Source organism: Achroia grisella, unplaced genomic scaffold (genome assembly GCF_030625045.1).
Source record: "Achroia grisella isolate CSIRO2021 unplaced genomic scaffold, CSIRO_AGI_Agris_v1 utg546, whole genome shotgun sequence".
NCBI classification, from domain to species: Eukaryota; Metazoa; Arthropoda; class Insecta; order Lepidoptera; family Pyralidae; genus Achroia; species Achroia grisella.
In genome coordinates, this window is record NW_026712931.1 from 396,102 (window position 1) to 413,183 (window position 17,082).

General features: G+C 30.5%; 1 protein-coding gene across 1 annotated transcript in view; it reads left to right on the forward strand.

The window, feature by feature from the left end:
• The first annotated feature begins 949 nt into the window (after positions 1 to 949).
• Positions 950 to 17,082, forward strand: part of LOC131848284 (uncharacterized) — a 179,811-nt gene continuing 163,678 nt past the window's right edge. The window contains exon 1 of the mRNA XM_059198091.1: positions 950 to 1,323. The gene's annotated coding sequence lies outside the window, so the exon portion shown is untranslated. The remainder of the gene's footprint in view (positions 1,324 to 17,082) is intronic.

Below are 17,082 nucleotides of genomic sequence, written 5' to 3' on the forward strand. Positions count from 1 at the left end.
CTTCTCGAATGTAAAAAAACTAAGTATTTATTCTGCATAAAAGCACCAGTAATGTATCGAAGTATAACCAGTTCGCTTCTGTCCAATCGATTTCATTAGCACATTTATATTGACGGATGGCAGTTTGCATATAAAAGTAGGTATATTGACGCTATAAAATGTATATGAGTAAAATGTTTCTCGGAGCACGTCTCGTCAACGGGTTACTGGACTTCCGTCAACTAGTGGACCTAGTTGGTTTAACTAACTAGGTCCACTAGTGATATAGAGGTTGTGATAAATTCTAGCTAATATTATAAACGCGTCAGAATATGTTTGTTTAATAAAATTGAGTCAATACGTTATGTTATCTGTGGTAATATTTAGTATGAAGCGAATATACTTACCTACTTCAACAACTTTTTATTTCAGTCAATCACGGTTACGCACACAACGAAGTCGCGGATTGAAGGTAGAGAGGTATTTTACGCTTATCATTTTAGGTGGTTTGCATTCATAGATATTCTCTAATTTATGTTATCAGGCTATGTTATCAGAATAGGTTTTACTGCGAGGTTTATACCTGAAAGTTATTGGAAAGTATAAACTTTCCAACTTTAAGTTATTTACCACGTAAATAATAATATTTACGTGGTAAATAACTTAAAATATCTACGTATCTATAAAAATAAATAAGATTCGAATTCAAAGTTTGATTTGTGCGTGACAGCTATTGTAAATGTCGCGTTACTTTGCAATTAAGGTTGGGAATTTACGGCAACCTAAATTTAGCACAACAAAGTAAAATCAGACGCATATTTTTTTTTATAATTGATACCATTTAATGTGGGGTTTAAAAGAGCTGTTACTATGCAACTCCACGGTTGCAAGGAAACCGCTGAGCAGAGGTTGCGAAACGGGCAGGCCGTGCGGCGAAGGTGAAGGCAGCGCGCCAGTCGCTCAAACGAGAGAGAGGTGAGCGTACACGCTTGCGCCGCGCCATACTCAGCTGCCGGCGACGCGACGCCGACGCGACCGCGACAAATCGCCGCGCGCGCAACACGCGCCAAGTGCATCGTTCCTGCACCGTTCCAAATTCAAAATTGTAGTGATGTGATGTGAATTGTAGTGACTATAAACTGTGCAGTGTTGTGTTCGACTGTTCATAACAGAGATTTCCAGTGAGTGCCGTCGGAGATTGTGAGAATTTTTCTCGTTATTTGACACACATATGACGTGAATAACGGTGCGGGGATCCGACGGTCGATCGACTCGCTAAAATCAAAGTGTTAGTGTTTCTATAAAGCAGTGTACCGGAATTTTAACGGACTTGCCTAAGCAGAGGTAAGAGCGGATGTTTACAGTTATGCTTATTGTATAACTTTAGCGGTAGCGGAGAAAGCTTTCATATGATACTGATTCGAGTCTTTATCAGACACGTACTGGTGGCTACAATGTAAAAGAACGTTTGGTAAGGTCATGATGAGTTATAAATTCAATATAAACAAGTAAAAGTTATAAAGAGAGTCTCATTGGGAAAACTCGAAATGTTTCACAAGTTGTTTGACTTTGGAAGAAGGTGGGAGTATTAAAATGTACAAACTTAGACTATGTTCTAAAAATAATCTTTATAAGTTTATTACAACTGTTAAAAAGTCAAATGAAGCTGTATTGAATATTGTTAATTTTAAATTCAAGAGTCTATAATGTATAAATACCTATATGAACGTAAAGTTAGGTTTTTAATTCACTAAGTAACGTTAATGTTAAACAAAACACTGCAGGATCTGGTTTGCGTTCAGAATAAACAATGTCCTCGGGTGAAAAGGTCTCTGACTCATCTTGCGTACGGCACTCCTGTTCTGAGCTTCTTTTTTGTATACATGGCACAAATATAAATCTTCTAATTAAAGCTGTATTTATTTGTTTTATGATAGTAGACAAAATACCTGCAATACGTCTAAACAAAATGAATTTGAGTTGTCTTAACAAGTTATTGATTGATATTGGTTTATATTTGATGTCTATTTCGAGAGCTCATTAAAAATCGTTTTCGAAGTTGATGTCTCATTGATTATTACAATAAAATTTATTTGAACTTTCTCTACAAAACTATACGTATTTTTTTTTGTGGACAATAATGAAATGGTGCTCCCTCCCGCCTGCGCTAAAGGTTTACGCTGGCAGGACACTAGTGGAGGATGGATGATAAGGAGGATAAGATGAATATGAGGTCAAGTCAGTTAGCCCGTCGTGACAAATTCACTAGGAATTTATAACGATGGTTTCCAGGATGAACCGCGTGGAGGTCGACCTAACATGGTACATTGCTAGCAAACTAACAATCCCCTTCCCCCCTAAAAACTATACGTACCTAAACTAAAAACTATTTGACCTACCTAAGTCAAATAAGTCCCAGATAAATACAATTACTACTTAAATTTTTACAAAAATATTGTTGTGCAAAACGGTGCAATCAACGGTGGTGACAGCGTGTGACGACATCGAAATCATGAAACACGTTGCAGCCATTAGTTATCATTGCTTTAATTTATCTGTGTATTAATGTTTTACACAACAGCCAGTAAGAACGCTATTAATAAGAAATGCATTTATTATATTAACTAGCTACTCGCTCCGGCTTCGCACGGGTGTACATGTATTATATATATAAATCCTCCTCTTGAATCACTTTATCTATTAAAAAAACCGACTTAAAATCAGTTCCGTAATTTTAAAAATTTAATGATGGCAATAAGTTGTCAGCTACACACCTACATCTACTCTATTTTTTTATGTCTATCACATTTTTATCATTTAGTTTTGACGTCCATACTAATTTTATAAATTTAATTATATTAATTTTTGTTTCTTAACTTTTTACAGTTGAACACACTTTATTGAAATTTAATCTGAACAAAATTATGTCACGTTTTTTAATATTAAATTTTTCATTTTATTCTATTCCATAGAGGGTGTGAAATAGGGAATGAAATTTGCTACGCACGATATACTCGGGTAATGGCTAGTAATCTATAAAATAATTGCCTCTTTGTATTCTTTAATCAAAAAAATTTTAATTTAAGCTTTAAATTTTACTTTTAATTAGTCATACTAATTCTTTAATCTACCACTCTTTCGGAAAGCTGTAACATTACAAGAAGAACGAGCAAGAAACTTGCATGTTGCTGTTTTAAATACTTGTTGTAACTTTACATATTTAAGTTGAAATGTATGAATTCAAACGTATTTGTTACAGATCAGTTATAAAATATTTATTAAAAGGAAGTTGTAAATTATACCGCCATAAACTGTCTCTAGAGCCGACTTTCTCAATTCATTCAACATTTTATAACGAGTCACGAATGCTCACATTCTTATAGTCCCCTATGCATGTCTGTGCATTTTCAGTCCTACCTTTAGAATAGTCAACAAGGTCTTTATCTCAGACCATAAACCAAGCGTTATCGTGCGCAACAAAGGTCTCGAAAGCTTATAAATGTAAACATGTGGATCCTGTAACATGTGTTCACACCTGATAAGTTCTTATAACATGTTTCGTGAGGTTTGCCTTTGGAATTTGAATTTACAACAAACTAGTTTTCACCAGTGACTTCGTCCGCATTATCAGAATAATTTAATGGATGGAATTTAAAGTAATTAGTAGTTCTAAATTTATGCTGTATTTCACGAGGATTAATTAAGTAGTAAAGTTACAATTGGGACCAAAGATTTAAAAAACAAACAATCACTACAATATTTACAATATTAGGGATATTTTAAGCAATAAATATTAATTATGTTATAGAAATTAATAATAAAAATTAAATAGTAACATGCTAAGGTGGATCATTATATATTTGCCATTGCAATTTTAGGGCTAAAGAACGAACTTCTGTGAAATAGCGGAACGACTATCTGAGGACAGAAGAAACAAAAATAATAAATTGGGTTTTAAAATAGACATAATATTATTGGAGCTAATGATAAAAATTATTGTGACCTTTTGATTAAAAAGGTCAAGAACGGTTTCTTGTAACCGTCTTAAATATTAGTCTAAATGCCAACGTTATTTTACCCTTGACTATTACGTTAGAAAAAAATCACACACTGCACAAATTTAACCACAAAAACTTTTCAAGCAGGACATTTTAGTCACTTGTGCATGTCATTTTTCTATGTTATTTTTAGCTTTACCTTCGTAAGCACATATTTAGTTGTGTAGAACTTATTAAAACAAGCTACAAAAGCAAGCAATATTTTGTTTATAAAAGAGCATAAAAAGTTTAGTAACAGATGAATACTCACGTAAGTAGGAGGATTTATTCGTTTCCGTACCGTATAAACCACGATTCTGGTTTATATTTTTTGACATTGATAATAATTACATACGATGTACCAGATGGTAATTAATGAAAGAATAATCAGTTACATATAGAAATTATATTATTACTCTTTATACAAAAATATGCTAAATATGAAACGAAAATAAGAATGAAAAAAATCAAATATCCAAAACACTTATAGAATATCTTTTCAACTGTATATTAATCATATAACTTTTTTTTAGTGGTGCATTATTTTCACAATGTCACTTCCCCTCCAGAGGCATGGCAAGGGAGGTGTGTGAGATTATTACTCACTAAAAAACCACTATCAGAATATTACGTTCCCAATCTGTCATTCTACATTCGATATAAATACGTAGGTGGCGCCGCGCCGGCACTATTAGCATTACGATTTTTTTACCGCGTAGATTTAATTATAAATATTCATTTATAACTAAGTATAGGCTTTATGCACTTCTCTTTGTTTAAACTCAGTATTATTTAATTTCGTATATTACATATTCGATACGATAATCGTGATAAAAACTCCTCGTTGATCCTAAATATATAATTTTTAATACTTAATGTAACAACGCTTAAATAAACACTATATTTGCCCCTATAAGTAGGACAATAGAACAACTTATAAAGTGGGGTAATGAACTACACCAATTTTAAATTATGTTATACCATAACCACATCAAATCTTAATGGATACATTGAGTGGTCGCAGCGCGACTCGTAACAGATAGACTGTCTTGTTTTTAGGTATGTTACTTTATTCTTTTCTTGATGGCTTCATCCACAGATCATAGTTCTATTGTTCTATTTTTAACTCTTTAAAACCTTTAATGCCGAAGATGTATTTTTAAAGTAAGAATACAATTAATTTAATTTTTTTTTAAACTGGGGTTACACTACAGGTCTACATATTTGGATGCCTTAAAAAAACAAAGTCGAATATAAATTTGTTGCTTTTGTATTTTATGATTGGCATTTTTTTAGGCACTTTTATATGTCCAAACTTGAATCTGTTCAAAATAATATTTTTATAAAGGTTATGTTAATTTGTGCGTTATTGGTTAGTATAATAGTATTATATTAAATATTTTATGATATTTTTTTAAATTGTGTAAGTTTTTTTATTATAAAATAATGTTTATACTCAGGGAACATGATTTTTTTTAACTTTCATAATATTTACAATATTATTATGGGCATGTAGACAACTGGTTACCTTCGTGTGCTACCTCCCACTTTAAATACGATAAAGGGCAGCTTAATTGGAGCAAGGAGATTTCATTGTTAAATATTCTATAGGTACACTAATATTGTGTGTGTTGCGATTCGATTTGGGCCTTTACGATAGTTTAGTTTAATCAGGTGATTGCTAGCACCTTTTTTATAATAATTACAATAGAAAGGCTTAATAATGCATGCTATATTTATAATGAATTTAAATATAGAATAAACAAATGTATTATACTTTGTACCTACATGATACACTCCTAAATACCTATTATTATAGTAGAAGCATTTTTATTGTTATATCTTATGGTATTTATCAAAGACAAGTGGCCTGTCCCGACTTCATCAGTGTGCTCATTATTTTGTGAGTTTTCTGTATATTATTTAAATAACCTAAGTCATTCTAGAATAATATAATTTTCAAACAGTGTATTTTTATAGTTTATTTATTATAAATATTTTATACAAAAAATCGAATGTATTTTCTTATTGATAATATTATTGTATATATGTATGATATATTTATTTTTATTGTTTTTCTTATATTACATATATGTGTATTAAATTTGTATATGATGATATAAATTTATATAAGATTTTATAGAGGTTATCAGAAAATCTGAATGTAGTTAAGATATCACTGTCTACTTAAATATTTCATTTATAAATGGCACTATAGCAGTAGGTATTATTACTTAACGTTACTGCTTTTGTATGGTGTAATAATTACAGTAACGTAGGTAACGTTGAATGCCACCAATTATCACGTTTTCTGTGTTGAGTTTCACTGGACAACATCGAATGAGGCTTCTGAATGCCAATTACGGAATTATCATTTTTGTGATATTAAAGGCAGTGGAAGAATTCTCAATCATTAATAATCATGAATAAATTTCGGTTTGACAGTAGTAGTAAGATGTTCTTTTTATAAAATACTAGCTACTCGCCCCGGGGTCGCACGGGTGTACATTTATTATATCTGTATATAAATCTCGCTCTATCTATTAAAAAAATAAAACTGCTTCAAAATCCGTTGCGTAGTTTTAAAGATATACTCGTAAGAATACATAGGGACGGACAGAAAGCGACAGCAACTTTGTTTTATAATACTAGGTAGTGACTCTATTTAATTAAAAAATATTTTTCATCCAATATTTACAGTTTGTATTGTACCGTGGTACGTAAACTAAGTAGAAACCTGTATTTTAGGTAACAGTTACCTCCTCTTACAATTTATAATTTTTGTAATTACAATTGATCGAAAGCGTAAAAAAAAGATAATCAAAATAGGCTAAATTTATTTTTCTATACCGCTTTTGTCTTTGGGAGATAAAATACAATTGACTATACGTATTTTAAATATAATATATGTATTAGGTAATTCTTCTCCTGATTCTAATAAAAAACTATACACTTTAAGGGAAGCTTACAATAAATTGATGAAAACCGCACCCAAATAGATAGATACAAGTACGTATAAACACACACATATAAAAATTATAATAATCGTTCACCAATCATGGGTTCAGTTCTGTTAAAAAAGCCTCCAATAATGTTGTTTTTTCTCATACATCTTTCATAGGTAAATTTTTTATTGTATAGATTACGGTATTAATTAAAATAATTATGATATAATTTGCATTCTTTAAATTCCATCATAATCAGTATGTAATACCACTGTAATTATTTTCGACGTTCCATTTAATCCGCCATTTATAAAGTAAACAACTTCGGTAGTACTAAAGTAGAGTTACAAATTAAAGTGCAGCATCTCAAGGTTCCATGCAAGACGTCGCCGCCAAGAGATCGTGAGGTCTATAAAGAAAATCCGTTTAGAGCAGTGGTTCTTAATCTTACAGTGATAAGGGACAACTTGATAAAGTTTCTGCCCATTTATTTATATTTTATCTATACATCTATTTTTATTTAAGTATACATATACTTAAATAAAATTGAAGTGTCTGTTTGTAATATTGAAATAACCGTTTTTTACTACATTCATATGAATATAAATATGGCACATACATCAAAATAAATTTTTTTACAATTTGTTTCGGCTAATCTCTGAAATGGTCGGACCGATTTTGACGGGACTGTTTTTGGCAGGTAGCTGATGTAATAAGGAGTAACTTAGGCTACTTTTATTTTAGAAAAATAAATCTAAATTTCACGCCGACGAAGTCATGGGTACAGTTAGTATAATAATATATATGCAATATAAATAAGTTGCTCTACTAGAATAATACTAGTTATAATTTCCGATACTGTCTGCTTTTTTTTAGAAACCTTAGTGGGAAGAAAGATAACCCATATGCATACTCGTGATAGCCTAACTTTACATTAAATATTATTAAAATCTGTTAAGGCGTTTATAGTAAAGCTGAAACAACCACACCTTCGCATATAACATTAATATGGACGAGTATTTTTTTAGTCTGTAGAATTTTTGGACTATTGGACTTAAGTGTGATTTAAGTTTTCTTATTCCAATTAAAGAATAGTTCAGTAGATATTCACTGGCGTAATTGGACCAGTGGAGGTCTGCGGACCACCAGTTAAGAGCCAATGTTTTAGAGGTGCCGCGTTCTAGCGGACAGTCGGACCTCGATACGACCTCGGCACAACCTCGCCACCACCGCATTCACCGATGCTATTGGCTCAAATGCAGTAATCGCCTCCAAATATAGAGTTTTTGTATTTCTTGTCATGATAACACGAATTTGTAAATATCGTTTCGTTATTGTTATTAATTTTTTTGTATAAAATTCCACTGTAAAATATTCGTGGAAAAATTGATAAATGGATTTTTATTTGTGATATTTTTATAGCAAATGTTGGTATGTATATAAATGTTGCCTGTCTGTTTGTTATCTTTTCACGACAGGCCTAAACGGATCTTAATGTTTGGGGTGAGGGTAGATTTTGTCACGACAAATATACATTATCTTTTAACTATAAAAAAGCAGACAAAATAGCAGAGCTAGCAAAAAATAATTTCATGAAGATCATGTTTGTTATATTATTACAAAAATATTTTATTTATCAAGTCACGGATTTCGACACATAAGGTAACCCATTAAATTTCGTTATTCATTACATTATATCTTAGAGATATCGTCTACAGCAATCAAATTGTTCTTAAAATAGTTTTAATAAAAATGGTCGATGTGGACACAGCTCAATAATGTATCTATATGATAAATAGTTTTTAAAACATTTTAATTTTAAACATAATCATTATAATCTTGCCTTGTTTTTATTATTACAATTCAACTTTAAGCGCATTATAATAATTTGTCCGCAGTCTCAAATAGCACAATGGAATTGACATTTTAAACAGGTATAAAGCGTCATTCCGTATTGTTACACTACAATGGCATAAATATGTGAATTACCTCGAAAATGATTCCATACAACATTCCCAACAATTTATACTAATGAATAGTGCAGAGTTATTTTCGCACATTAAACCCTAATAGCGAGTTATATATTTTACTGACATTTAAAAGTAAAGCATGTTAACTCGTGGCTTGTAAAATTGAAATGATTCAAATGTATGTATGCAATGAAGAAATGCTTACTTTAATTAGAGACATTAGATTATACAGCGTGTTCACAAAATTAACAGTTGTGCCTGCGATATGGAAACTAAATATTCCCCTATATGTGTACGATGTATGTATAGTACACATTACATATAAACTTTGAACTTGTATTTTTTAACATCCATAGTTATAATAAATAGGGAAAGTCTTTTGATGGTTTTTAAAAACAATTTACACCAAGAATGATTGCAATATATTAAGAGGTAACTTAGGCTACTTCTTGTTTAATAAATAAACAGACGGAGTTGCGGATAACAGCAGTATTTTTTTTTTTCACCATCAATATTAATTAAGATTAATTTAAAAAATGAAGTCCAGGCCGGGTTGATGTTTTAAAAATATTAAGTCACATATAATATGATTATAGTATAATATATTCGAAGCAAACGCGAATAAGGAAAATTATGAAAACGAATCGTTTCGAAACCTCGATAAAATATGGCGATTTCTATTTTTATTTTTTTAAACACATACATTAACAAACATATTTGCACACTCAAGCAATATGTAAATGCTGTAGTATTTTATCACACTAACATTACTATTCTTCGTACATTTTACATATTAACAATAACAATTTTTTGTAAAATGGTACAAAGGGTTTGCGTAACCATATTATATAATGGCAAAATATGTTTATTCTTCGAATTTTTTATTCTTCCTGCTTAAACAATCATTTCCCTTTCATCTCTCTTCTCTTATTGAAACGTAGTTTTTTATTTAAAAAAATATATCTTTTCAAAGAGTCAAAAAGATATATTTTTTTAAATAAAAAAAAGCTGGAGGAATATTGCTATATTGAAATTGTTATAATAATGAAATAAAAAATGGTTAGAATTTATTGTACACTGAATTTAATAGTGACGCCACGGTATGTTCGGGAAGTGAAAAAATGTATATAAAGTAAAACAATACAGTATTGATGTTCCATGCCTGATGTTCCAAATTTGAATTTTGCATTTAAATGATTATTTGGCTCTTTGCTATCGCAAACAACGACTACAATCCACAGGAGGCAGTCAGTAGCAGTTGACTTTATGAAGACTACGGTATGACAACTGTTGTTGAGAACATTACGTATAGATAAATTGAATATTCTTTCAATTTTGCTGATATTACTTAATGTTTTACATTTGCTTCGTCGATTTATTTTTATTGGTTTACATGAGCTTCGTATTAAGAAAATCTCTTTAAATTCAAATGTTAATAATTATAATTTGTTCAACAACTACTAAATAAACATTATTAATGGGGACAAGCAATACCATATCAAAAATAATATGAAATCTCTTTTTTTCGATAACAATAGTCTTTTCTAGTTAATAACATTTTGCTTCGCCACTTTAGACCTTTGCCCCATCACTAGCACATATGAAAAAACTATTTCCACATTGTCATTTACACGTTACTTCAACATTTTGGATAAAACGGAGTGACACAAGTAACATATTTTTACAAATCAACTTAAGTTTCTACAATTGTATCATTATTAAGTACTTCTAAGTTCATTATCATCTGTTTCTTCCTTGTCCTATTTATTTAGGGTCGAAATATGTTTTTCTCTTCCATTCATTTCTATTCGTAGTCATCTCGTTATTTAATTTCTTTCTTACCATATCATTTTTCACACAGTCTGTCAATCTCTTTTTCGCCCTTCCTCTGCCCTTATAACCATCCACATTTATATGTAATATTTACCTTAAGATATTATCTTCATTCCTACGCATTACATGCACATACTACGACATACTTTTTAACCTCTCCGACACCGGCGCCACTTTGAAATTCCAAGATATAGAGACGAAATATCACAGGACTGCTGTTACTGCTGTAAGATGATAATGTGATGTCCGTGGTGTTAATCATGTATATAGGCTACGGTTATCATTTCACAATACTGTTCTGTGATTGTTCATCCTAATAATCCTTAATAGAGTACACAGTGAGATTTTTTTTTGCAATTACATTCATACTAATATAATTGCTAAAGTAACTCTGTTTGATTGTCTGTTACGCTTTAATACCTAAAGCACTGATCCTATTTAAATGAAATTTGCTAAAGATAGTCTAAAGACCGAGATGAGACTGCTTATTCTTAATACTAAAAAGAGCTGTAAGGTATTGAAAGGGTATCAAATGATTTAGCCTAAATAGTTAAAAAATGCTGTCCAAAGTCATTATTCTATGCAGGTTATGTCGCGGGCACAGCTAGTAATAAAATATGTACGCTTCTTTGTATTTTCAGTTATAAAAAAATATATACACTTATATAGGTATATAGAAATCTAATTGAAGTGTACAGTAAATTTCATTTTCATTTAAACTAATAGTGGGAGCCTCGTGTGGGTAGTACCTAATCACCTAGTAAGAAAATCGAGTTGCGGTCAATTTATAGGTAATGGTAATACCGTATTAAGTTCATCGTAAGTAAATGGCAACCCAGATAAAGTCGTGACTAAGCCGATGACGCAATTGTGTTTCATGTAACTTTTCTTTTTACTTATCAATTTTATGGATATACTAGCTATTACTAGCGATTTCGTCTGAGTTTTTAAATAAAATACAAATGTGACTAAGTCTGTACTCGTGATATAATGTAAATTTACATCAATTTTTAAACTATTATCTGTTTAGTTACAGTTAGTGAATAAGTAACAATAAGACAGACTCACTTTTATAATTTTAGTTTTGATAAGTTTAGTAATAATAAACTTACATATTTACACTAATCTGATCTCACATTATATTACGGAGACGAATATGTGCTGCAATTGTGATAATCTGAGTAGGAACCAAATAGAAAATGAAGGTTAGAGCAGACGAATTCGCAGGCAGGAGCTAGTATTGTACAAAAATAGACAATGTGCATAAGTGCACGAGTTTTACACATGTAAAAAGGTCTTTGGGACATCGCGCAAGAAGTTGAACAATTTCCATACAAATTACGGTCACTTTCGAAACACCGCATTGAAATTCGGCGGTGCAAGCAATTTGTACCACCATTGTCAGTCAAAGAGACAGTCTGCTCGAACAATTCAGGTATTTGGGACAGATTGGATATAAGAAAGAGCAAATAAATATTACTTATCCCCAGTCTATGTCAGTAATATTATCAATTTTGACCTCCTTATTTATAACAACGTCAATATTTAGTAAATCTATCTAAGCTATTATAGGGTGTGTATTCGATAGTTAGAGATATATATTTTAAAAATAGTGATATAAAGCTAATAGGTAAACTACGTTTGAAGATATTTCAGCCTTTATGAAAGTTTGAATTCGTTTGTTTTATATTTTCGTCGTTTCTATTAATTCGTTTGTACTCACCTGTATTAAGTATTGTACTTTCGTCTCCTCTAATACACCTCGTTCAGAACTCAGATCATTATGGCCTGAATACGGTTTTTCCAAAATTACTAGGGAGGTGCCGCTTCTGAGTCTTCCTGCTGGGTATATATTGCGACATAAAACATTCCAATTAGGTCTTGTTAATTACAATTTAATATATTTGTACACATAACAAGCAACATTTAAAGAAGCAAATCAATTTACCGTCCACGAATTCGACAACCGTGCTCAATTTAGTTTAAAAAAAAGCGTACCATACTTCCCAGTTGCATCGATTAATTTGAATAGAATTAATCGATTAGAACAGTTAAAAAAACAAGATTTGTTCCGGGTAGCTGTTTGAAATGACCTAGACTTTGTATTGTAAAACAAAAAGAGTGTACCTACGTAATTGAAACTCAATAATTAGAATTGACAAACAGACAAGATAGTATTTTTTATAAAAAATGATAAACAGGAAAATTATTATATTAATTATTTTAATTTTATTAGCGCATTGTAAATCATTAATAAATAAATCAAAATTTGATAGAAGTAGTTTTATGCGTGACAACGTCCTCTTCTTTTTAAAAAAAGGTAGGCTATTTCCAACCTCGTAATACAACAAGCTTATGATATAATATTGTATGGAACACCTAATTTTAAAAACTAAATTGTTTATCGTTAAGCAAGTAATATGCCTACTTCTACAGGTTCAGTAGGTTTATAGTCTTAACTATAAACCTAATTTAATATAACTAGAAGAACTACCTTAGTATATGTAGTTCGCCAATAGTAATAAATTTTATTTTATTTTTGCATCGAAGTGGGTTGCAATACTGATCTTTATTGCACTTATATTAAGATTCTCTTCAAAAATGTTCACGGATCATAATTTTTAATTTTGACACTTATTCTTTTAAATGTCCATCGAAAGTGAAAAAATTGAACGCCAAAAAATTTTAAACCAATAACTGTCCAGAAGAAATTATCTGCAGAACCTTCCAGAGAAATTCTCGAAATGACAGATAACTGAATTCTCGGAAGTAGAACCGTATAAGATTTTTATACGGTTCTACTAAGTTGATAAAAAGAGTGTTGAAAGAGAAAAACTCATATTATTTCTTGATGTATATATATCTAATATAAATCAGTAGATCTGGCTACAAAACGTAGAAATATTTGCAAACATAGTAATTATTTTATAATAATAAAAAATGGTAATATTATGTAAGCCTGATGTATATACATTGTTTTCTTTCATAATAAAGAAATGAAATAATATGTTTTATATTGTTACAAAATTATACAAATAAATTAATGTACCTATTATATATAGGAAATTACGAATTCAATACGAGTACCTATTCGCGTAGTAATGTTATAATGTCACTAAAAACATTATATCATTAAAATTTGCAATAAAAACACTTTTTCATTTATTTTCAAGTTTATCGATAATTTAGAGTTTGTTCTTGCAAACTAGTTTGTTTCGTTCTTTATTAGTTTCAAGTTTTATATATCGTGACAAGGAAATATGATAGCTAGTGACTGCGGCGCCAACTTTTAACCTGTTGGGTATAAAAAATATCTAAATCTTGTTCCGCATTACGACGATATAAATTGTCTGTATTTATTTAGTAATGTTACTGTAATCTGTAATGGTTAGAGCTCAGTTGCACGCGGTCGGTCGCTGTAAACTGATTAGGTTAAGCAACGTTGAGTGTGGTCTTTGGATTGGTGTGCGTATAGTGGCTTAATATTAGATTTACGAAGACATGAATTGCAGTCTCAGGATAAAATGTAAACCTAAATAAAAAAAATATTCGCATTTCACTAATACTAGATGCCGTATTCAATGTTATATGTGGTGAAGGTGAAACCACAGATAACATAATATTACATAGTAAAACTTAACATGTCATATTAATTTGTGAATACATTATCCCAATCAGGGTAGAGCTACTGCAGGTTTTCATCGTACAATGATGTTTTAGATGTGTTTATGCACCCGGAAATTTAGTCTGAAATAGAAATTGGCACACAAATGTTTTTTTGGTAACTATCGAGTTTGTAATCGTATTTTTTTTAATTCTGGGAAGTACTCTATTATTTCAATACGCTTTAAATATCTATTAGACTATCGTAATGATAAGTGAAACTAATTGTAACGGATCGGGTTGTATTGGTATCTAAATTATTAAAAAGAAAACTAATAAGAATATTACATTACATTGAATATGAAGGTAGGATCACGCCCATCCAACACTGCAATATTATGTTGACTGTACATTTTCGTGCTCTTGTACCGTTAAAGCAAAATGGAGCCTTTGATGTTCTTGAAAACGAAGTGTGGTTAGGTTACCTGCTAACCATATACGATTACAATTACGTGATTATCACGAAACTATTGTGGTATATTAGGTAGCATGACATATAATATCCTTGGTGACACATAGCACTAGTTGGGACCGCCATTACCAGAAAAATTATAAAAAAATGTTAAGCGTCTTATTTTCAACCCACAAACAACTTTAAAAGAAATAAAGGAGTAAAATAATATATAATAATAATTATAGTCTTCAAACAAGGTAAATAAATATTTTCTTAAGTTCTTATAATAGAAATCTGGTCTTGGATCTCACACAATAAAAGAATATAGTCCAATTAATATGTGGCAGAATTATTTAATGAATACAACTTTTACATGGAATTTTTTCATCAAATACAAGTCAAGGTAACGTATGAAATTGGACAGTCATGTGCTTAATTTATTCATTATTTACTTGCTAAGTGGTAACAAGTTTTGCCAGACTACTAACACCTCCACAGCTAAAATAGTTTTAAATTTATATTGAATGTGTTTGACACCATTTTTTATGTTTAACTATAAATATCATTAGAAATTAATTATCTTTTGAACATTTACTACTTCTTTATTATTTTTGTTAACACAATCTTGTGTTTGCTATGACATTGATTATGTCATCTATTAAATTATCCGGTGTGCTTGAGTAAACAGAATACGAGTACAAGAAAAGTTCAATAGTCTGTTTTGAAATTTATTATACATAAACATTATATGGAGATGAATATACAAATTTAATTAGCAATTTTTTTAATACGTTGCTGACGACACCTGTTGGTCATAGTTTGAATTTGTTTACAACTGTTTGCCGGAATGAGTATCGTTTAAAGTGTATGTTTGCGTGAATGAATGTATTTTTGGTTTTTATATATTTTCTTGGTTTGACATTTCATAATTTATTGTACTTAAAGGCCAGAGCACGAAAGACCATTTTGCTTCGTACAATTTCAGAAATCGTCTCATACTTTTCTCTTGACTTATGCTAAAAATGACAAAATCCTATTGACGTGTTTGCATTTATTATATATATAGAAACATTTTTAGAAATCATCTGACCACAAGAGATTCAGTTTCCGTAGGTATTATATATTCAGTTTCACTGTATAAGTAATATCGAATATCTACACCGTAACATCGATAACGTTTTCTATCACCCACACATGCATAACCATTTGACATTTTGTGTAAGTTTACATGTATTATAAAACAAGATATGCATATATGATGGAACAGCTGTGTTTGGAGCAAGAGGGATTGCTTTCTAGTCTTTCTACTTTGGGCTTGCAAGTCGTCAAATAATACTGTCATGGAGCGAAACTACAATTTATTGTATAGTATTATATGCGACAGTGTTTCTGTATGTTTATATGGCTGAACGGCTATTAATGAAAATTGACGTGAAGATAGATTGTTTTGCGAGAATAGGATATTTATTACTTGAATTCACGCGGGTGGTACAGTAAAATAGGTTTCACTAGGATTTAATCAATACTTTTATTTCGGTATATATAGTTTAAAAAAGGTAACAATTAATTAACAATTAACCTTTAGGCGGCATTTTTCAAAGTTAGCATATTAATAATGATTGTGCTAATTTTATCATAAATCATTCCGATCGTACATATATATGAAATGCTAAAATGCTAAAACTGATAAACAAACATATAAAAATAGAATAAAAATATTTGATACAATTTCATTATTGACTCAATATATTGTATAATAGAGTGATTACCAGAACTATTTGAAATATCCACTTTAGAGGAAAGTTCACTATATAAAATAACGAACATTAGTCGTATACCCATTATATGCCTAGTAGCAACGTTTACGTTGTATTGTTCAAAAACAATTTTGTCATTACCGTTGGTAACTCGGCATGAAATACAGTAATTGTCATTACCATATTAATATAAGTGAACCTCGTTTTGCGTTATGACTGGGTTAAATCCCAGTGGGATTCAGCTGGTATTGAATGTATATTTCATTTATTACAAACAATTTCCTGGGTGTACTTACGAGTATAATCAATTCTGTTTATCCTTAGTAATAATAGAGTAGTATTAATTTTGTTTTTATTTCAATCATTAAGGGGCTACTTCAATTTGTATGCAAAGAAATAATTTTATAATTTATATTAATGGAGCCATTTAAAAAAAAATACTTACTCTTATTCCATCATTACGTGTAAGTAAATAAACTGGATAATAACGTTCCCTCTAAATGT